The sequence below is a fragment of the Pongo pygmaeus genome, chromosome Y (assembly GCF_028885625.2).
Source record: "Pongo pygmaeus isolate AG05252 chromosome Y, NHGRI_mPonPyg2-v2.0_pri, whole genome shotgun sequence".
Classification (NCBI taxonomy): domain Eukaryota; kingdom Metazoa; phylum Chordata; class Mammalia; order Primates; family Hominidae; genus Pongo; species Pongo pygmaeus.
This window is the reverse complement of record NC_072397.2, coordinates 29545317-29565844: the sequence shown is the minus strand read 5'-3', so window position 1 is coordinate 29565844 and position 20528 is coordinate 29545317. Positions and strand designations below refer to the sequence as shown.

The window sequence follows — 20528 nt, the reverse complement described above, 5'->3', positions numbered from 1 at the left end:
TTTCTCCTGCTACCATTCACCTTGTTAAGGCACTTTCACAATTTGTTCCTAAGCTTTCAGGATTGATCATCATTGTAAAAGAAACTACTGCTTGACTAGACACAAAAACATCCATTTATCTAAAGATTCACCTAGGTTTTTCATGACAACATGAGTGAAGTAAGAATGCTTTAGATGTCAGAGACATTTTGGGACAATGGGCCACCCTCCTCCAGCCCAGGATTGGGAACAGCTTCTTCAACAAAGAGGCTGTCTCTGTTTCCTGTGGCTGTTGTAACAAAGTACCAAAAATTTAGTGGCTTTGGATAGCAGAAATGTATTGCCTCATTTCTGAGAGCCACTGTCTACAATCAAGGTGTCAGTGGTGCCATGCTTCCTATGCAGGTCTTAAGGTAAGAACCTTTTTGGTTAATCTCCCAGCTTCTGGAAGTTCCCTGGCTTGCAGCCGTGTAACTCCTGTCTTCCTGTGTCATTTCTCTCCCTGTATGTATCTCCAAATGATCTTTTTTTCTAAATACACATGTGGTTTTGTTAGGGGCCCACCCTACTGTAAAATGAGATCATCTGGAATAACCATGTCTACATGTAACCTCTCCTTCCAAATGAAGACACATTCTGTGGCACTGTTCACTTGGGATGTCAACAAAGGAATTTTGGAGAGAACACACTTCAACCCATAACTGAGGTGTCATTTTAAAATGATATTTTGAAAGAAAGAATTAGATATAATGAGAAAACAGACCTCTTGTATGTCTCTTGAAAATAATAAAAAAAGCAAAGTCAAACTTTCCTTTTTCTGCACAAGAAAACCATCCATAGAATTTACAGAACTTATTGTTTACTTTCTTTATTCCTTGTGGGTAAGTTAATCTGTTGTTGCTCACACAGTCATTTATGAGTATCATCATCTGCACCAGTTCATAGCTCATGTTGCTCTTGACCGCATAGATGAGAACATGTGGCTTTTGATCAACATGTTCTTGAAAAGTAGGGGCAACACCAGCAAGTGGTTTGTGTCAGCATTCATTGCTTCAGGACATAACTTTACCAATTTAGTAAAGTTAAATAACTAATGTTTGGGTTCACAAACTAGAACATGATGGAAGACAGATGCCAGGCTCTGGGATTGTACACTACACAATATGTATGAATTTAAAAGTTTCCATTCATGGGACTACTTTTGTTTTGTTAAGGGAGAAAATATTTTGTTGGACAGCTAATTTTAAAACTAAGTCTCACATCAACCAAAAACTTTATCTGAATAATATCAAGGGTGATGCTACTTTATTTTGTAGTTATTTTCTCACTTACAATGCTTATGTTCTCTTTCTGGTAAAAGTAAGCTAATTTTAAACCCAGTTAATGTATTCAAATCTTCCATCATAAATACATGGCCTTTGACTAATTTGAGGAATATTGTATCAATGACCTGGTTGCTTTTTTAAATTATTATTTCTAAGAAAAGCATTGCCTTAAATATGTCACATATGAGAATTATTATTCTTCATGGCATAAGGCAAGAAGATGGAATAAATCACTTCTTTGCTGTTGTTGATGATTTACATATGAAAGTAAGGCATGTTCTATAATTTTAAAAATCTGATGATAGAAAAAATGATTTGATCTTTGTCAGGAAACTAGCCTTTTAAAGTAACTCCCTTAGGCTTCACAGCTTGACTTTCAGACCGCCTTTTCTCATCATGCAAGTAAACAGCCTATATAATAGAAAAGTAAATAAAAATGTCATCTGAAATGTTTCCATCTACTTTCAAATAAGTTGCTGTGCTACTACTAGAGATCGCGACCTGTCAGGAATTGAGTATTCTGTGATCAAATAGTCATTCAAGAAGAATGTTGCCAGTTGTTTATTTAGTATGGTTTTTTCTTTGTGATTTTATTGTTGTTGTTATGAAGTCTCACTCTGTTGTCCAGACGAGTTCAGTGGCATGATCCTGGCTCACTGCAACATTTTCCTCCAGGGATCAAGTGACTCTCCTGCCTCAGTCCCTGGAGTACCTGGGACTACAGGCCCAAACACCATGTGTGATGTGTTTCTGTATTTTTAGTAGAGACGGGGTCTCACTGTTTTCATGTTAGCCAGACGGGTCTCAAACTCCTGACCTTAGGTGATTTACCTGCCTTTGCTTTCCAAAGCCCTCAGATTACAGGCATGAGCCACAGCGACTGTCCCAGGTACTTGATTTTAAGGTAACAATCCAAAAATAAATGTCAGAGTCAAGATATGGCAGATAGATTTAAAACTAACATATTCTGCAGTTGGAAATGATATGTGATAGCACATACATTCACATTAATTCTTTTATACATTTAGAGATATTATAAAAATGTATAGGCCATGTACACAGGAGTACTCAAGAAGCCAAGGAAACACATGTGTGGTGCTAAGTGTTGCATATATGCTTCTGCCAGTGGCTAGGAATAGTGGTCCTGCTGATTAGTTCCTTTCCCTCAGAGAGTAAACCGCTGATACATATACTTGGAAAAAGTTGTAAGTCAGTTTTTAGGAGAGTTGTCAGAGAAAATCCAGGATTACATTAACATTTGTACTCATCTTTTTAGATGCATCAAAGGTCTCTGTTAAAGCAATAAAAAAATTGAACAGAGCATGGATACACACTCATATCAATGTAGTACTTTGGTCATGGCAGTGCTTTATTTGTATTATATATTGGAATTCTTAGTATTGCTTGTTTTGTGGGTGAAGGCAAGGTGGAGGAAGTCACAGAACTTTTATAATTCTAAGCTTTTGTCTTTTGTCCTTGTGTGAAATAGCTACCATCAATTTACCCCACTTATTTGATATTTACAATAAAGATATTTGTTCAAGATTGTGGTAATTTAATATTCATTTTTAAAGTGCTGTCAACCACAGCTTTTTTTGTTCTATTTCCCCTATAGGTAGTGTCCAAACTAATATGATGTCTTAACCTGTTAGGTAGCACTCATATTAAAACAAACTAAATCCCAGAGCTATGGGTGCAGAAAAAGGTAAAACTCATCTAGAATTCTGGGAGTAATTTCTGCAAGCACATATTTTTTAATATGGTTGTTCCTGCCCTCAATGAGCATACAATCCTGAGGATTATGATGAAATCCAACCAAGAGCAGCAGGGTGAGTGACAGCAGGAAGATATGGCCGAGCTGCATGACAGTGGCACTCTGAAAATAACCTTTCCTCCAGGCTAATGAACGTGAGGTAGGAACTAGTAATCCACCTCCGGGGTGTAAATTAGTAAAGTTAAGGGCCAAATTTCTTTGTGGCCAATTCTTTGAAGGAGCTGGAAGGAAAGTGGAGCATTAAGTGGGACCTCGTATGTTGGCTGCAGAGAACAGTATTACAGGTGTGAAGCTGTGAAGAAGAGCACTGGTGCACATGGGTAGAAATATCAGCTGATAGATAGGAGCTGATCATGAGGAAAAATAAGCTGGCAAAGCTTGGATCTAGTAGGCAATGTCCCGTGAAGGCTCTTGAACATGAGGAAAGAATGAAGTCAGTCTTAAAATCAGCCTCCCCTTAGCATATGTACATTAGCACTAAGTTTGTTTTCTGCTTCAGTGCTCCAAAAGTGATCCAGAAGAAATGTGCATATGGAGTTTCATTCTCTTGTCATAGCCAAAATTTCCTAGGATACTTCTTTTGGCATGGACATAGATACTGTTGATCTCTGTTTTCCTCATGCTGTACTTGTGATCTTTAACTTTTCAGTCACTTCAACACTTCCTGGTTGTTGGTCCAGAGTTCTAGAAAGCACTGACTGTCCAGACACCACCTTTCACTGGGAACCACATTGGGGCATTTCTCTAATTATCAATTTACTACTCGGTATGACATGTTTGGTGTAATAAAAGTTACATGGTGGTGTGTTCATATAAAAGTGAAAACTTAGGTTTATACAGAAACCTAAGTAGTTTTGTTCTAAGATAAGAAATGTGGGAATGTTTTGTCTTCAACTAGGAAACTTTCCCCAAAGATGAAAGTTAACAAAATTATTTATTTCATTGGAAAGCAATTGTTATATTTTATCCTCTACTCAGAACACTGTAATTATTAGTTATGTTATTAAATGCACATTTGTCTATTCTTCAATTTCTGTAGTTAGCCTTTTTCAATAAACTGAACACTCTCTATGGAAAATCTTTCCATTCTTAGCTTGCATCTAGCTGGAGATATGACAGACTGTATGGACCAACTTCTGTACCACCAGGAACCACACTTTGTTCAAACTGTGGAGCATCATCTATGGTTCTTCTGCCCAGGGTTGCTCTGCAGCTGCTTCTGACTGCTCCTGCTGCCACACTCACTGCCTGCTTTGTTCTGCCACCATTTTCTATTGTATTTTTTATCAAATGTTTCCAGATGGCAATATTGGGTGGGGCCAGGAAGAGAAATATTTGATGTAAGTTTTCAAATCTCCACTCCCTATGTGACAGCCAACTCCCCTCACCCATCATGTCCCTTGATACTTCCATCACTCCCCAGTGGTGGGTCTCATCCACATTCAGTCCAAGCTTCGATTAGCTTTCACAGAATCAGACAGTTACCGACTGCACAGAATGTGAACATCCACAAGAGGCCACCATTTGCTTTATCAAGTCTCATCATTGTGGCAAGGATTTTTTTTTGAAACAAACACAAAAATCCTTGAAAGCAAATCACTAAACAATGTTCAGTAATAGAGGAGACACTAAGTAAATAGGTGGCCTAATAAAGATGTCTTGATTTACCCTCTGACAAAGTACAATCCTTCTTAGTATTTCCTCTGAGAGTGATAAGGTTACCTTCTGTCTTGTGTGAAAAAGAAATGGTTTAACTTCAACTAGTAGACTTTCCACAAGGATGAAGAAAGTAGCACAAATATTAACTATCACATTAGTGGAATTGTAATTTTGTATCCTCTACACACACATTATATTTCTTAAATCAGCTATCAGAGGCAGATTTGTCTTTTCTCCAAGTTCAGTAGTTAACCTTTTTCTTAAAGCTGAATGCTGGCTATGGAAAGGCTTTTTATTCATGGTGAACTTGAATTTAGCAGGATGTGTGACACACTGTATGAAGCAACCCTTGTGCCACTGTTGGCCCTTCCTCATCCTGGGGCAGTGAAACATGATATATGTTGGAAGAAGTTCATTAATGGCATACAAATGATGGAGTAATTGCTAGTGAGAATAATTCTAATGCTATGTAGAATGAAAATAAAAAAGGTTAAGTCATTTTGAAAAGAACAATGAAGTAAATTAAATAAGAATGCATTGCAAAGGCAGTAGATTCTAATCTTTCATATCTAACATTATTGTTTTAGGAAATCATTTTCTTTCACCCAGAATACAATACTAATTGCATAAAAATCATGTACATATAAATAGTAGTATCTGATTTTTCCAGGAAAAAAATCCAAGTGTGAATTCTATAGGAGTCAAGTTTCTTATTTTAATTGTGATTAAAGTCTTGGTCATCTCATTTATTAGCTCTCTAATTTACATATGAAAATCAAAGAAACATTTTCAGAAAACCATTACAGTTTATAAATGTAAGGTGCCATTATTGAGCAAATATTTCCTCTATGAGTGGATTTGTCCCATCTCCCATCAACTAATGACGCAGCTATATACACTTGTTGCATTTTATTAGTAAGTAATACACTGTTACAAGCACTAATTCTCTTCTCCATGTCCATGTTGATTTTGTGTATACATGTGAGTTGGTTAGAATGTGTCTGCCTTATCTCTCACATTCAACAGAAAGATGAGCTAGAGGTCACATTTATATGAATGATTGACTCAGACATTTAGCAGATCATTTTAAGTAACTTGTTAAAATCACAAATATTTTACTACCTAAAATGAAGTTCTATGGTCACACATTTCTGTAATGAAAGTGTTTTTTGTATTATTAATATACACCTTCAGGAGAAAATAAATTTTACCATTTACTCTTCCTGCTCTGACCACCTCTGTACTTTCTTTTTCTCAGCCTAGCCTGACTACATCTAAGATGCTGGAATAATTTTAGTAGAGTAGGAGCATATATTATACAAACACAAACACAATATTTATTTTAAATGTAAACGTATCTAACTTAAGAACTCACAAAAACTTTGTTTTGCACAATTTAACTTGAGATTTTAGTTGCTCATACACAACATATGGTCGGTTTATGATATAACCTAAGTTTAATTTTAATTGCCAAGGTTCAGTATACATTTATACATCTTGAGGCATTTAAGTAGTGTGTTTTAGGTTTTAGGAATTCTTGCATTTGAGAAAACTGAGTCAACACATTTGCATCACTTTGTGTACCATTACCTGTAAGGTTCCCAAAAGTACTCAAGAATCAATCTTGCTAATGTCTCTATGAAGAGAAATGGATATTCTCTTTAAGGGTGAAGGATACATGAATGCAGACTGAAATAGCTTCCCTCAATTAAGTCTTTATTGCATCAGAAATTGAGTTACATACCAATCTTATTTTAAAAACTCTTGCTTAATTGAGCTTTTTCAATTTCAGATAAAGTATTTTGAATCTGTCTTAATTATGATATTGAAAATACAGTACTGAATAAACAGCTCAGGTGGGATACAAAGCATCATAACAAAAAAATACAATACAAAGAGATTTGCCTATTATAGGGTGTATGTGACTTAGATTTGGAGAGTAAAAAGCATCTTGCAGTTGAAAAGGGTTGCTTTGTTAAGTTGATTTTTTAAAGTATACAGTGGGTACAGACTTATTATTGACATAACTTGGCTTTTTAGCAATGTGAGATATTCAGTGTGACTTGATAAACCATCAGAGGACAACAAAGGGCATATATTAGTAACATCTCACTGGCTATAGCATAGAAAATTTCACAGTAGACCACAGTAAGGAAGTATTAAAAATTATCTGTAGAAAAAAATTGTGGGTGCTCTATATTGGAAAAGCTGGCAATGTAGAACATACGTGTGGACAGATTTATGAGCTCGTAATGAGTTAGAATAGGCAGTTGTTAGCAATTGGATATTTGAGAAAGTGGGGTAGGATAGAGATGTTAACACCTATGTCCTGGGTGTGATTTGATAAGCTGAGAGAATAGTAATGCAATTTACTGATAGAAAAAGTGAACCTCATTGAGCAGATTGCATTTTAGAAACATATGGGACACCAAATTAAAAATTGTAATGGGGAGTTGGATACATATGTCCAGAATTTGGAATCATCTAAAAGCATACATGTGTTACTACAGAAGTAACAATGAAAAACAGTCATAGAAAGTAATGTCCTAGAATGGAAACATTTTTGGAAAAGTTAATGTTATCATGGCAGACAACATTAATTTATCCAAAAGCAATCTGTAGCCTCTAAGTAGTTAGACTATCAGGATGTAAGAAAAAGAGCTTTTTTCCTTTTTTTATTTTTTATTACTATTATTTGTGTGTGTGTGTGTGTGCATGTATGTGTAAAAGGAATTCTCACTGTCTCACCCAGGCAGGAGTGCAGGAGTGGAATCTCAGCTCACTGAAACCTCTGCCTCCTGGGTTCAAGCAATTCTCTGCATCAGCCTCCTGAGCAGCTGGGATTACAAGTGCTTGCCACCATGCCTGGCTAATTTTTGTGTTTTTAGAAGAGATGGGGTTTCACAATAGTGGCCAGACTGGTTTGGAGAAAAATTATAATTTTAAAGAACTATGTTAATGCTCAACACAAATCTTTAGCATTCTTCTAGAATTCTTAGTTGTGTCATCTGCAATAAAATAAGCCAAAGAATTGCACCAGAATTAGTTGCCCAACTCTGCCAAGAGATTCGAAGTTTTATTGTTATAGGTTTCTAGAAACAATCAGACTATATACCTGGAAACCCTATACACACATGCCCACACACAAACACACAATTTTCACTCAATAGACCTTATAATAAGCACACTGAAAACCTGATAATAAAATAATTATAAAGCTGTAGAACACAATAATTAAAGGCAAAAGTTAATTTTAAATTTTAAACAACAGAAATATTAGATTTTAGCAATTAAAATTTTCTAATTGTTCTTTGGTACACCATCGTAGATTTCAAGGAGATAATTACTGTTGTACGAATGACACTGAGTTCCCTATCAATGGAATTTAATTTATACCATTTTAAAAATTGTTTGTAGTCATATATTGTTTATTAAGTAACTTCTTGTATTTGCTCTACAGTAAGGCTAGATCACATCTTAGCCTCATCTCATCCAAGGAGGTGTTTACAGTAAAGGTATACATGTTGACATAATGTGGAAATTATTTGCTGTGGATTAATGTGGGTTTCATGTATAAATTTATTATTCTCTTTATTAAGATAAGCTTGAAATGTTTTGTCTAACGAACATTTAGTCTATTCAATAGGCAGTATTCAACAGATATATATCAGCATCTGCTGAGTACCAACACTGTTCATGGCAGCACATAACAATATAGGCAAAGATAATATTAATCCAAATTTCACTTGAAAACTTTTGATACTATTAATAATGTGGCAAATGACATGATTTTCACTTTATTATAATTTTTAAGAGAATAAGATAATGAAATGTGTATTGTTTAAGTGTTAGAAGAAGCCTATCCATGTTATCCTTTACCTGAAATTAGATTATAAAAATTACTTTTTTCAAAATAAATATATATCATAAATGTTCCTATGGCAAAAAGAAAAAAAACCTGGCCTCTGACTTGGAATATAATATCATTTTACTAATTAAGATACATGGTAGAGAGAAAAAAACTATTTTATTTATCTGTCATTGTGATGACAAAACAGACAGGTCTTCTTTTTGTGATTTTTAATATTGACTCCTAAGAACATAAAACAGTTGGCAGTGTAAATATATTGCAATTTAGCCAGCTGTGAAAGAAAATGACTGATCATTAGTAAATCAGGCAATTTTTATTTTTGTTGTTGAAAATTGTTTTACTCATCATGTGTGTTCTTTTACTGTCAGAATTGAAATCAATTTTGTGCTGCCAATTAATATCACTGTTTTATTATCATGAGATTCTTGCTTTACATTCTAAAATGTTGTCTCTGAAAAATGAGTAAAAACCAAGTAAGTTTTGTTTTTTCTTTAAAAAGGTAGTCATAAAATGCTACTCATATTTAGTAAAAATAATGAGGTGAGTGGGACATGGTGGTGCATTTGTCTAATCCCAAGTAGTTGGAAGGCTGAGGCAGGAGTGTTCCTTGAACCCTGGAGTATGAAGACTCATTGAGCTGTGAGCTATCATCTTGTCCCTGTAGTCCAGCCTGGGCCATGGAGCATAATCCTAAGTATAGAATAAAAAATAGAACTATGAAAAGTAATATAACATTACAGTTTTTAATTCACTTGTAGTAATGCATGGATAGTATACTTAACCAAAATATTTTAAATTGGTAATACACAAAAAGGTCAGATGTTTGGGTCAGATTGCTAACTAGCTCCTCAACTGGCTAAATCTGTATTAATTGGTGAAGTATTTATTCTAACTGTAATTGATTTTTTATTGGTTAAATGGATTTACTAATGCTACCCGCTTAGGAAACTAACTGATATTAATTAGATTACCTCAAAAACTTGTTCTGAATGACACATATTAGGCAGTAAAATATTAGCTACTACATATTGTAAATTGTTTTCATCTGCTTATTTTTAAAGCTCATAATGCACATGATAAAATTCCAGAAGACCGAGAATGGCTGTTAGATACAATAGAACACTCTAAGAGTTAGTATCAAAAATGAGTATAGCAGTGCATAAAATGTATGGTAGTTTTATTTGGCAGTCATTTCATTGTTTATCATACTGTTTTTCCTTACAATTTTGTAGAAGCCTGTGTCAGAATTAAGAACTCTTTAAGAAAAGAATAATCACGGATGATTGAAATTAACATTTTCAGCTGATACTGAAAATTATTCTGAATTCTACTGCATTTATATTTGTATTTTCTTTCGAAGGCTAATGGAACTCTTAAAAAGGAAATGGATACTTCCCTGCCAGGGGAGACACCATGATCATGAATGTGGCTTTCCCAAGGAAAGGTGGATCTATTGCACTCTAGATGTGTTGACCCATGAGATTTCCCCAAATGTGGGAAACTCGACTGCATAATTTGTGGAAGTGAAGGACAGTGTTTGTGCTTTCACATGGGAAAAAAAGAAAGAAAATTGAGTCATTTAGTGTATATAGAAAATTGAAAGAAAACAATAAACTGGAAAGAATTAAATATGCCTACAAAAATTGTTGTCCGCCAGTAAAAAACAATAAAACATCAAATTGTTATTTATTAGAAAAATCAAATAGTGCTAGGATGACACTTGCAAATGCTTGAGAACTTTGTCTAGATGAGGTGGCTGAGGGAAGCCTCCAAAGGGCAGCAGATATATCTGGGAAAAAAGAGAAGTAATTTTTAAATGCATAAGCCAATGTTTATGTATTAATATTGCCCTTAAAAATATTTATTTTGTGAAATGATTAGCATTGGTTTGTTTGTTCTTAAAAAGTAGTTTCCTTTTGGAAGCAACTTGTGTGAAATGTCCTAAAAATTATGTAGCTAAAATAATTCAGAATTTTTCCCTAAATTATAAATCATTTGCAGGAATTGTAAAGATGTTATAGCTGTCAGCTTTCTTGCATTCCTTAAAAGTTTATTCTAATGAAGAAAATAAAATATAAGGTATAAAGTTACTTTTATAATCAAATTGTTAATATTTAAATATTTAGAATTTAGAGCCAGTTGACCATGATGCTTTAGATGGGCATAAGACCTCTCCAACAGAAGATGCTCCATTATATCCTCATTCAACAGGCTCTATGTATCAGCAGGTTAAATAATAATAATAATAATAATTTTCTTTTTCAAAACTCATTTTGATGATTTACTTATATGGTCTTCAATTATTATTTTATAACATATTTTGTAACTTATCTGCTGTGACTGCAAATTAAAAAAAAAATTTCTAGGACAGCTTTGGCAAGATGATCGGAGGAAGAATAGTTTAAGTGGGATCATGTTTTATTTTACCCTTGTGATATTTTCTTTGTAATTAGGTGCTACCTTGTCCTAGTTCATAAAAATGTGTGGTATTTCAATGAGTATAAAGTAATTTATTTAGTCTTTCTCAAATCCAGTGGCAGTAAAACTTAACAATTTTGCCAGCTTTAATATGAAATTTACTATAAAGAACAAATACTGACCAAAAATATAAATAAAATCCATTTATGAGCACTTCTATGTTAAAACAAATATTTGTGTTAAAATATTCTGGGAAGATTAGCCACAATGTGAGTAATGCAGATTTCTTTTCTCTTTTCTCTTTTCTTCCCTCTTTTCTCTTTTCTTCCCTTCCTTCCCTTTCCATTTCTTTTCCTTCCTACCTTCCTTCCTTTCTTTATTTCTTTCCTTTCCTTCTCCCTTTCTTCTTTTCTTTTATTTTTTCTTTCGATAGTTTCACTCTTGTTGCCTAGGCTGAAATGCAATGATTGTGATCTTGGCTCACTACAACTTCCACCTCCTGAGTTCAAGCGATTCTCCTGTATCATCCTCTGAAGTAGCTGGGATTACAGGCATGCATCTGGCTAATTTTGTATTTTTGGTAGAGACAGTGTTTCACTGTGTTAGTTAGGGTGGTCTGTATCTCCTGAGTTCACAATCCACCCACCTCCGCCTCGGTCTCTCACTTGTAATCCTGGGATTACAAGTGGTGGGTCATTGCACCCGGCCAGGTTAATCATTTAAAGTAACATTCAGCATGACTTCTCATCAAGTTCATGTAGCCAAGGGATGGAATTACCTAAATTACAACAGTTGCCCAGAATAACAGCTGTATTGCTCAGAAACCTTATTTTTTATCACCAGAAAAAATATAAAATGGGGAAAAATGTAAAAAACAAGAAGATTTTAATTATACACGTTCTTCACATTTAATGTTTGATAGTTTAATTTCTTGTTGAGATAAAGAATATGGATATATTTTAATAGAAATTCTAAAATATTAAAACTAATATGCACAATTTTCATATGTCACAATATGTGAAGCATAGTAGATTATATTTTTGTGCTTGGGGCACTTTTGTGGTAGAATTTATTAAGTGATGCTTCTAAAATTTGGTTTCATCTAATCCCAATGAAGTGCATATTATCAGAATCCACAGTACCTTGAATCACCATTGTGCCAAGATTTCTGACTGCTTTGCTAGCCAGTCACAATTTTCCTTGAAAGCAGTAAGTCTCCTAGTTTATTTCTATATTATTTTAAAGCTTTTGTTGTTAGATGTAGGGTTTACTGTGGATATAAGCGCCTTCTGATTCTAAATAATTCATATAATTTTTTATTTGATGTAATATCTCAATACCCATTGTTGGAAACTATAGGATATGAAGTGTGTTGCGTAGCTTGAGGAACAGCAATTTGTTTGTTCAAATTGGTTAGAATATACTATGTTTTTATCTTTTTATAGTACATAAGCAGTAGCATCAACCACTATGAATGCAACATGCAGTCTACCTTAGTCGAGACTTATAAATACACCATCAGGTCTACTGATATTTGTGCATTGTAATCCAACTATTTTATGGCCCTTCCTAGTTGGCCTATTGTTATTTGCCGTCTGTTTCTCTTGTGGCCTAGACTTAGATTTTGGAATTTCTGTTCCTTAGAGAGTGTAAGAGAAATATGTGTAGATTAATCTTATCTCTGTATTACTGCTGCATCTCTATAAGTTTGCTACCTCAAGTGAATGCATCATGTTGTCCTGGTTCTAATCACCTCCCAATCATCCTGGAGAGGATTCTTCAAATGGAAATCAACATGTCCTTCTTTAATGCACCCCTTAAATTATTACTGACATATTTGTGTAAACAGCTTTCCACATCTAAACTTCTATTTATTTTGAAATCTATAACAAATTATTCATACCTATATTCTCCCTCCTATACAACCAAACTTTAGAAACTATTCCTTCTAACTGTATTTTTTACCCATCAACTAACTCACTTATTTGTTTGCTCAATATCTTTCACAGCCTATAATAATCTGTCATTCTATTTTCTACCTCCATGAGATCAACTTTGTTATTTCTCACATATAAATAAAAAGATGCAATCTTTGTCTTTTATATTTCCTGGCTAATTTCACTTAACATAATGTCCTTTGTATGAAGCCTTTTTCTGAGTAATGTTTAGTCAATGTATTGAGGTTTTTATGAAACTGAAATAATCACTTACATGAAATTTACCTTAACTGTGACCAAAATTCCTTGGGTACATAGGACTGTAGTTTGGAAACAGCTAAATGAACAAAGATGTCTTGAAGCTGTCTTAGGACACTAATATTGTACCCTTTTCTATCTCTTGTCTTACTTAACTTTGGTTTGTCTTCAAATTAATAAAACAATTCTAGTAAATTATCTTGAGTACTAACATTAAAGATCAAAAGAAATCAGTAATGCACTAATTTAACTTCATAAATACAAGGAAAGTAGTTACAACAAATACCAAAAGTTACTGAATAAGGTGATATACTGATTATGCTCCTAATTTTCAAAACACTTAATTTATTTTTAAGTTTTATGATTATTGCTTATTTCAAACATGGACTGTTATAACTGAGTTCACAGAGAAGTTATCATTAAAGAGCAATAAAATAATAATATACACTGGACGTAATACAGTAAAGTTTGCTCAAGTAGGCAGGAGTAAAGACAAGTGAGTCCTCTGCCTTGAGTAACTTTGGGGGAATAAGTACAGTTTGGGGAGTAAGTTAATTAGTCTTTCTAGGATTCAGAATCTTCTTTTGAGAATAATGCATTTTCCAAATTACATAAGATTATTTACATGATTAAATCAGAATTATTAACACTCAATAAATATGCGTATTAACCATAGTTGTGGAAGGAAGGGGAGCATAGACAGAAGCTCCAAATGTCAAAACATGTCAGTAGCCATATAGCAAAATACTCTTTGTTTACAAGTATCTAAGAAATTTCTGTATGCTTTTAATTGTGTCTTAGGTTTGTGACAAAGAAAGAAACAATATCCACGTCCTGCCCTGGAGAAGCTGATTGCATAGAAAAAGAAACAAGGCAGACATATGTGCCACAGTATGTTGCTGAGACAACATAAAGCCAAAGCAACCAAGTACAAAGGTGAGATATCTAATTTGCAATTTTATATTTTGTCTGTTTCATTTGCTTCTTGCTGGTATGATTAACCATCACTATATGTGTTAAATTCCACACCCTAGGGGGCATACGGGCTATAGTATCGGAACTTACATTACAATTTTTCTTCCAATAGTGGCTGTTAAAGAAGTATTGGTGAACATCCCATATGAAGACTCTACTAAAAGTAAAGCTACCACGACTGCGATGTTTGGATGATATAATTTACTGGATCTAGCAAAGAGAAAGAAAGTGTGTGTTTTGTAATCCTTTATATGATAAGTGCCGAGAAGCTAGTAGCTAAAAGACAAACTATTTCTGCCCACTGAAAGGAAAAAAAGAAGAAATTGTAGAACCATTTACTACAGTTAAAATATTCTAATTTTTAAATTTAGTTTCTATCAATATCTGTACAGAAAGGTAAAAAAATTAACAATAATAAAGATCTTGAGTATAGACATTACCAAAATTTAGGTATCCCATATTCTCTTATTTGGAGATGTATCCTAAATAGGTGACCTACCACTATGATCTAACTTTTTTACCACTTTATATTCAGATGAATACCTTTCATAGGCAGTTTCATGATAATTCTTAACTAATATTTTTTACAAGTTCACATAACATAATTTGAAGAAGAAATTTGTTTCTTTAGCAGAAAAAGCTCTCACTTGAGAAAAATATAGAGAGAATTTTAGAAAAAGCACAGCTTATGAAACAGATAACATAAATATATCAGTCATAGTATCTCAGAGATTTTAGCCATATTATGAAGAAGATCTTCCCTCATAATTCTTTTAAAGTACCGTAATTTCTGAGAGAAAAACAGTAGCTGCTATCAGAATCTTCAAAGTAATAATTTATAATTAGAATTTACCTAACTGTTCTGCTTCTCGTCTTTGAAAACTCATTGTCTATATTTTCACCTATGCATTCAATTGCAAGAATACTGTTCCTGGTGGAAACTATACATATATATATATATATATACACACATAAATTATATATATATTATATATAGTTTATACTATATAAAAACTATATATAATATATAATTATATAATACTATATATAGATTTATATATAATATATGGATTTACATAACAATATATTATATAATTATATATTATAAATAAATTATATATAATGTATATATAGTATATTATATGTGGCTGTTGGATCACAGAATTCATGTGACAAGTAGCACCAGTATTTTTGAGTCCCACAAGTTTTCTGGTGGGTGAGATCTAACAGAGAGCAGATATTCCCACTCAAAAGTGCTCACAACCTGAGATAAGAAGAAAAAATAATGCTTGTAGTATGAAAATAATTCTATCCACTTGTCTGTTCATCAAGTGACAAATTAATATCAACAACAATTCATTTATCAATACAGCCATCTTTGAAGGAGTATTTTAAATTTTGATATTAACAACAAATCCAGTAGCTATACAGATTTTTAACTACAGATCCCTTAGGTCCATATTTTAATGACATTATCTGTTTGTTTTTTTAAAAAAAAATTGTTTGTTTAAAAAAAATCTTCTGAATATATACATTTTCTATGTCAATGCAACTGTAGATAAATTAACAAAAAAAAGTGTTTTTATGGAGGAAACTCTTCTTTCTACATAGATCCTACAAGACAAATAAAGATCTGACCTTTTAAGCAGTGAGTTTAGCTAGAAAATTCTGCAATGTGCTAGAAAATACACTCACACAGATAAAAACATAAACAAATATAACTTCACATTTTCCAATTAAAGATCTGTAAAGAATGTGTTGTGAACTGTATTCTTAAACCTCAGTTTTCTCTTGAAATGAACTAAATTTTGTTATCATTTGTTAATTTACTTATATGACTTCCCACCCTGAGTTTCAGTTCTGTGTAAGATTTGAACATTACTACTTACTTTGTTGGACAGAGGTGGATATTTAGAAGTAATACAGTGCACTAAAAATTTTTCGTCTCACATTATGATTTTTAAAGCCATACCTCTCTTAGAATTTAAATAAAATAACATTAAGCAACTTCAAGGCTTGGTTTATTAAAATATTTCTCATGAACACATTTTAAATACAAACATTTTGTACCATTAAATGTGGCTTCTTTTTACACTAAGGTTTCAGTGTTTTTTAACATATGATTCAATAAAACTCAGTTTAGTTATCAACACCAAGTATAGGGGAACACTTAAGAAATACATAAATTTTTAATTTAATATTGTCTGACATAAATTATTTTAAATATATAGCTAATAAAATGTTAAACTAGTTGATCAAAAACAAACTAAAAAAAGAGTTATTTTTTTTTCTAAATGAAAATACACTTTCAAAGTCAACTCCTATTAATGATCAAAAACAGCTTTATAATTTAAAAACTCCCTAGGTATTCCTTTGTCTATATAATATATTGCATTTAAATTCAGGAGTTTGAGATCAGCCTAGCCAACATGGCAAAACTCAGTCTGTACTAAAAATGTCAAAAAAAAAAAAAAAACTGCCATTTAAGCTGGCAGGTGCCTGAGGTACCAGCTACTCAGGAGGCTGACTCAGGAGAATTGCTTGAACCTGAGAGGCAGAGGTTGCAGTGAACTGAGATCCTGCCACTCCAGGTTGAGCAGCAGAGAAAGATTTAATCACACCCCACTCACATGCCAAAAATAAAAAATAAATAAATAAGAAAAGATCAAATTAACTGTGAATACATCAGGTATTGTTTATGTCAGTTCACCTGAGCAAAGACAAAAATCCATTTACTGATGGAACTTATATTTTTGCTTTAGTGGAAAGTAGTAACAATATCTAATGATTTTATTTTTATGTAAGAAAGATAAGGATTTTGGGTTCATTTATAAGCAGGTGAATAGCATAAGCTCAAAGGAGATTTGAGCAAACTTCTTGAAACCAAAAGGAGTGCAAAACCTCTGAAATCACAGTGTATACTGAGGCTCTGAACAAGAAAGAGGATGGTAGAAGAAGATATGCAAAAGAGAATAATAAGAAAATAATATATGGTTTTTTGTGACATTATAGAGACCATGGTTTTAGCTTAGGAAAAAGGGAAGCTGGTATTGAATGTTCATAGGTAGAGTTACTTTTTAAAGTAAGGGCAACATTCTATACTTAAATAATAGTGATGGTTTCATAACATTGGGAATATCCTGCAAATCACTGAACGTGTACTTTAAAATGGTTAATTTTATAGTATCTGAGATATAATTCACCTAGTTGTAATAGTAGTGATAGTGTAATACTTGTAATAGTGGAAGGTAGGAGATCAGTAAAGAGGCTGAGTTAATCAGATGAGAAATGTGGATAACCTGTATCTGGGTGACAGCAAGAAAAATAGGGAAAAGTGGTTAGATTCTGGACCTGTTTTAAAAGGAAAACATGCAGAATTTGAGGATTAATAGAAATAAGGAGATGTAAAGAAAAGCATCAAGGATGACCTTACAGTTTTAGGCCTGTGCAACAGGATGTAATTACTGTCAGGTGAAACGGGATACACTTGGGGGAAGTTGTTTGGAAGGAGCACCAGAATTCAGTGTATAGCCTTGAGATCAAATTGCCTGTTAAACATGAGTATGTGCAATAGAGCCCTATATGATTTGGTCTTTGGTAAGAGACTGGCAGGAGATTACCATTTGGGACTCATAGTACCATTCAGAAATCCATCGTACAGGAAGAGATAACTGGGAGATTGAGAGCAAATTTATCAGGAATAGTTCAAGGAAGAGGGTGAATAAGAAGTAACTTATATTTGGCCAGGCCTGGTGGCTTGCATCTCCAATGCTAGCACTTTGAGAGCTTGAGGCAGGAAGATGGCTTGATCCTAGAAACTCAAGTCCAGGCTGCGATGCATGGGAGAGACACCATTTCTACCAAAATTAGCTAGTCTGTGTGCCTGTAGTCACAGTCACCCAGGAGGCTGATGTGGAAATATCACCTGAGCATGGGAGTTTGAGGCTGCAGTGAGTTCTTGATGGCACCACTGCACTCCAGCTTGGACAACAGAGACAGACCCTGTCTCAGTAAACAAACAAACAACAAAGACAAGAAATTAAAAAATATATATATATATTATATTTGGCAAAAAAAAATGGTGATTATTTTAATTATAGTATATTTGGTAGACTGTTGGGGATGAGTGCCTGACTGGTAAGGTAAGTCTAATTTTCAAGTGAGAGCACATTATCAATAGAAAAAAAATTCACCTGAAATTCAAGATAACATTTTAAATTTAGCAATTAGGGTGTCACTGATGGTCTTTGAGAAAAGACTGTGACTTCATTGTTGTGGGATAAAACGTGAGACAGAACATGAACTGATGGAAAGAAAATACCTAATAGAAATTCTCTGTTGAAATTAAAAGCAGAGAAAAGTGTCAGTACCAAAAGAGACAGTTTCTGTTGTGGATCGTAAAATATGGAGTTTTTATATATGTGTGATAAGAAAATCAGGGCAGTGAAGAAGAGAATAAAAGAAATTACGTGAAAGAGGAAAAGATCAATCACATTGATGGGTTGGGTCCAGGAGGATGTATTTTAAAATGTGATAAAGCTTTTTGTCTTTGAATAAACACATGCATATAGTTAAAGGTGTGATTTAGATCAGAATAATAAACAACAGAAGTTGAGGAATTTAATACTCTACAGTAAAACCTTAACAAATTGAAGGAAACGATGTTTATGATAAGTTATGAGAATAAAAGCAATGCAAGGAAAGTTCAGGAAATGAACTTCTTATCAAATAAAAATAAAATAGGTAATTTCTTGATTCTTCCCTCCCCCTTTTTTAAACTACTACTTCTATTTTTCCCATTGATATATTTTAACAAATGACCAACATCTTCTGGGGAAATATTATGTTCTGTCTCTGCTAATTTGCATTATATTCTTACACATTTCATGTCTTTTTATTATATTAATAGAATTTTTAGTCAGAAAAGTTTTCTGTCTAAATTCCATTCCAATATTTATTTGACTTAAAAGTAAGTCAAGGAGTTTACTTTTAAAAGTACTGTTGCCTTTTATCTTCCTTTCTATTCACTTTTGTTGAATATTGCTTCCCACCCATAATGACTAATTGATCTTCACAATGTATCATTAATTTCTCTTATAGTTTGTCCAGAAAGAACCTAATATGAGCTTCTTCATACCCTGCCCCAACAAAATAGAATTTACACCTTCTATAACCATGCGAAGTCTGGATTTCCTTTCTATTTAAAGTGAAGCTTTACTTGATTAATAACTTCATAGCATCAAGCCAAGAAATAGTATTTTAAATGCAAAATGACCAACATCTAACAATAAGCGGAACTTAAAGGGCCCACTGTTTTTTAGTCCTTTCCAAATTAGAAATACCTGCTAGATAGTTTTCTTAGTGTCATCACGGTTGGATTGGCTTAGACCTTGTACGGTTTTGTTTTAGTCAATGTCAGCGGCAGACACTGGCTGCAGAGCACAAAAAGAAAACTTCTGAGAAATATATCCCTTTCTTCTTACTACTTGAAGACAGGACAATCATCTTGATGTTAAGAGGTAGTTAAGTCCTCATAGTACTTTTGTTGTCTATTTCCTTGAAACAATGTTTGCTGAGGAAATAGTATGTCAAGTTATTTGACATATTGACTAAATTATGTCAAATGCTTTAATTGACTGCTTTATGTCAAATGGTGGTTCAATATTTCCTAAACCAGATATATATATTTTTATTGTGATTAGTGATCCATATTTACCTTTTTACATTTTCCATGAATAGTGAATTATACGGAATCTTGTTTTCTTCTATTTGGATTTGATACGGAACTATACTGGATTCACTGAAAAGAAGAGTTTGAATTAGCAGCATGCTAAGAATGGACACCGTGTTTGAAGAGACTGATAAAGAAATTACAAGAGGAGTTTCATGTTTGGAAGAAAAAATGGTCCTTGGGCACACACACCATATGAGCTTTACTTTCAGTATTCTCTGCACAACTGTTCGGTGCTATGGTGAGGCACCTATGCATTGTATATATTTGAAATTAATTGAAAAGCCATTGACAGATTCTGATGTCATTTGCCATGAACTTTATTACTGTGTAAGTACTTTTGGATCAAATTACCCTAAAGTTTTTCAAAAAAGACTTTAGAAGAAATAAAGTTGCATTACTTTTTTTGGCACGTTTTTCCTTTAGGATCTACAGTGAGGTAAGTGACACAAATCTCTCTCATTCTGTTTCCAACAAGTAAATAGAATACAAATAGTTCACTAACAAGATTAAGGATCAGGTAATCATTGTTCCTCTAAGTGAAATGCATCCCTGTTTAGTTTTATTTAGTTTTCACAATTTTGAAAGTTTTCCTATTCAA

General features: G+C 33.3%; 1 non-coding gene across 1 annotated transcript; it reads left to right on the top strand.

Annotated features, from left to right (window-relative positions):
• Nucleotides 1–9996: 9996 nt before the first annotated feature.
• LOC129026030 (U1 spliceosomal RNA) lies at nucleotides 9997–10156 on the top strand. Its single transcript, XR_008497412.1, has one exon. It is a non-coding gene; the product is annotated as a U1 spliceosomal RNA (small nuclear RNA).
• Nucleotides 10157–20528: the final 10372 nt, after the last annotated feature.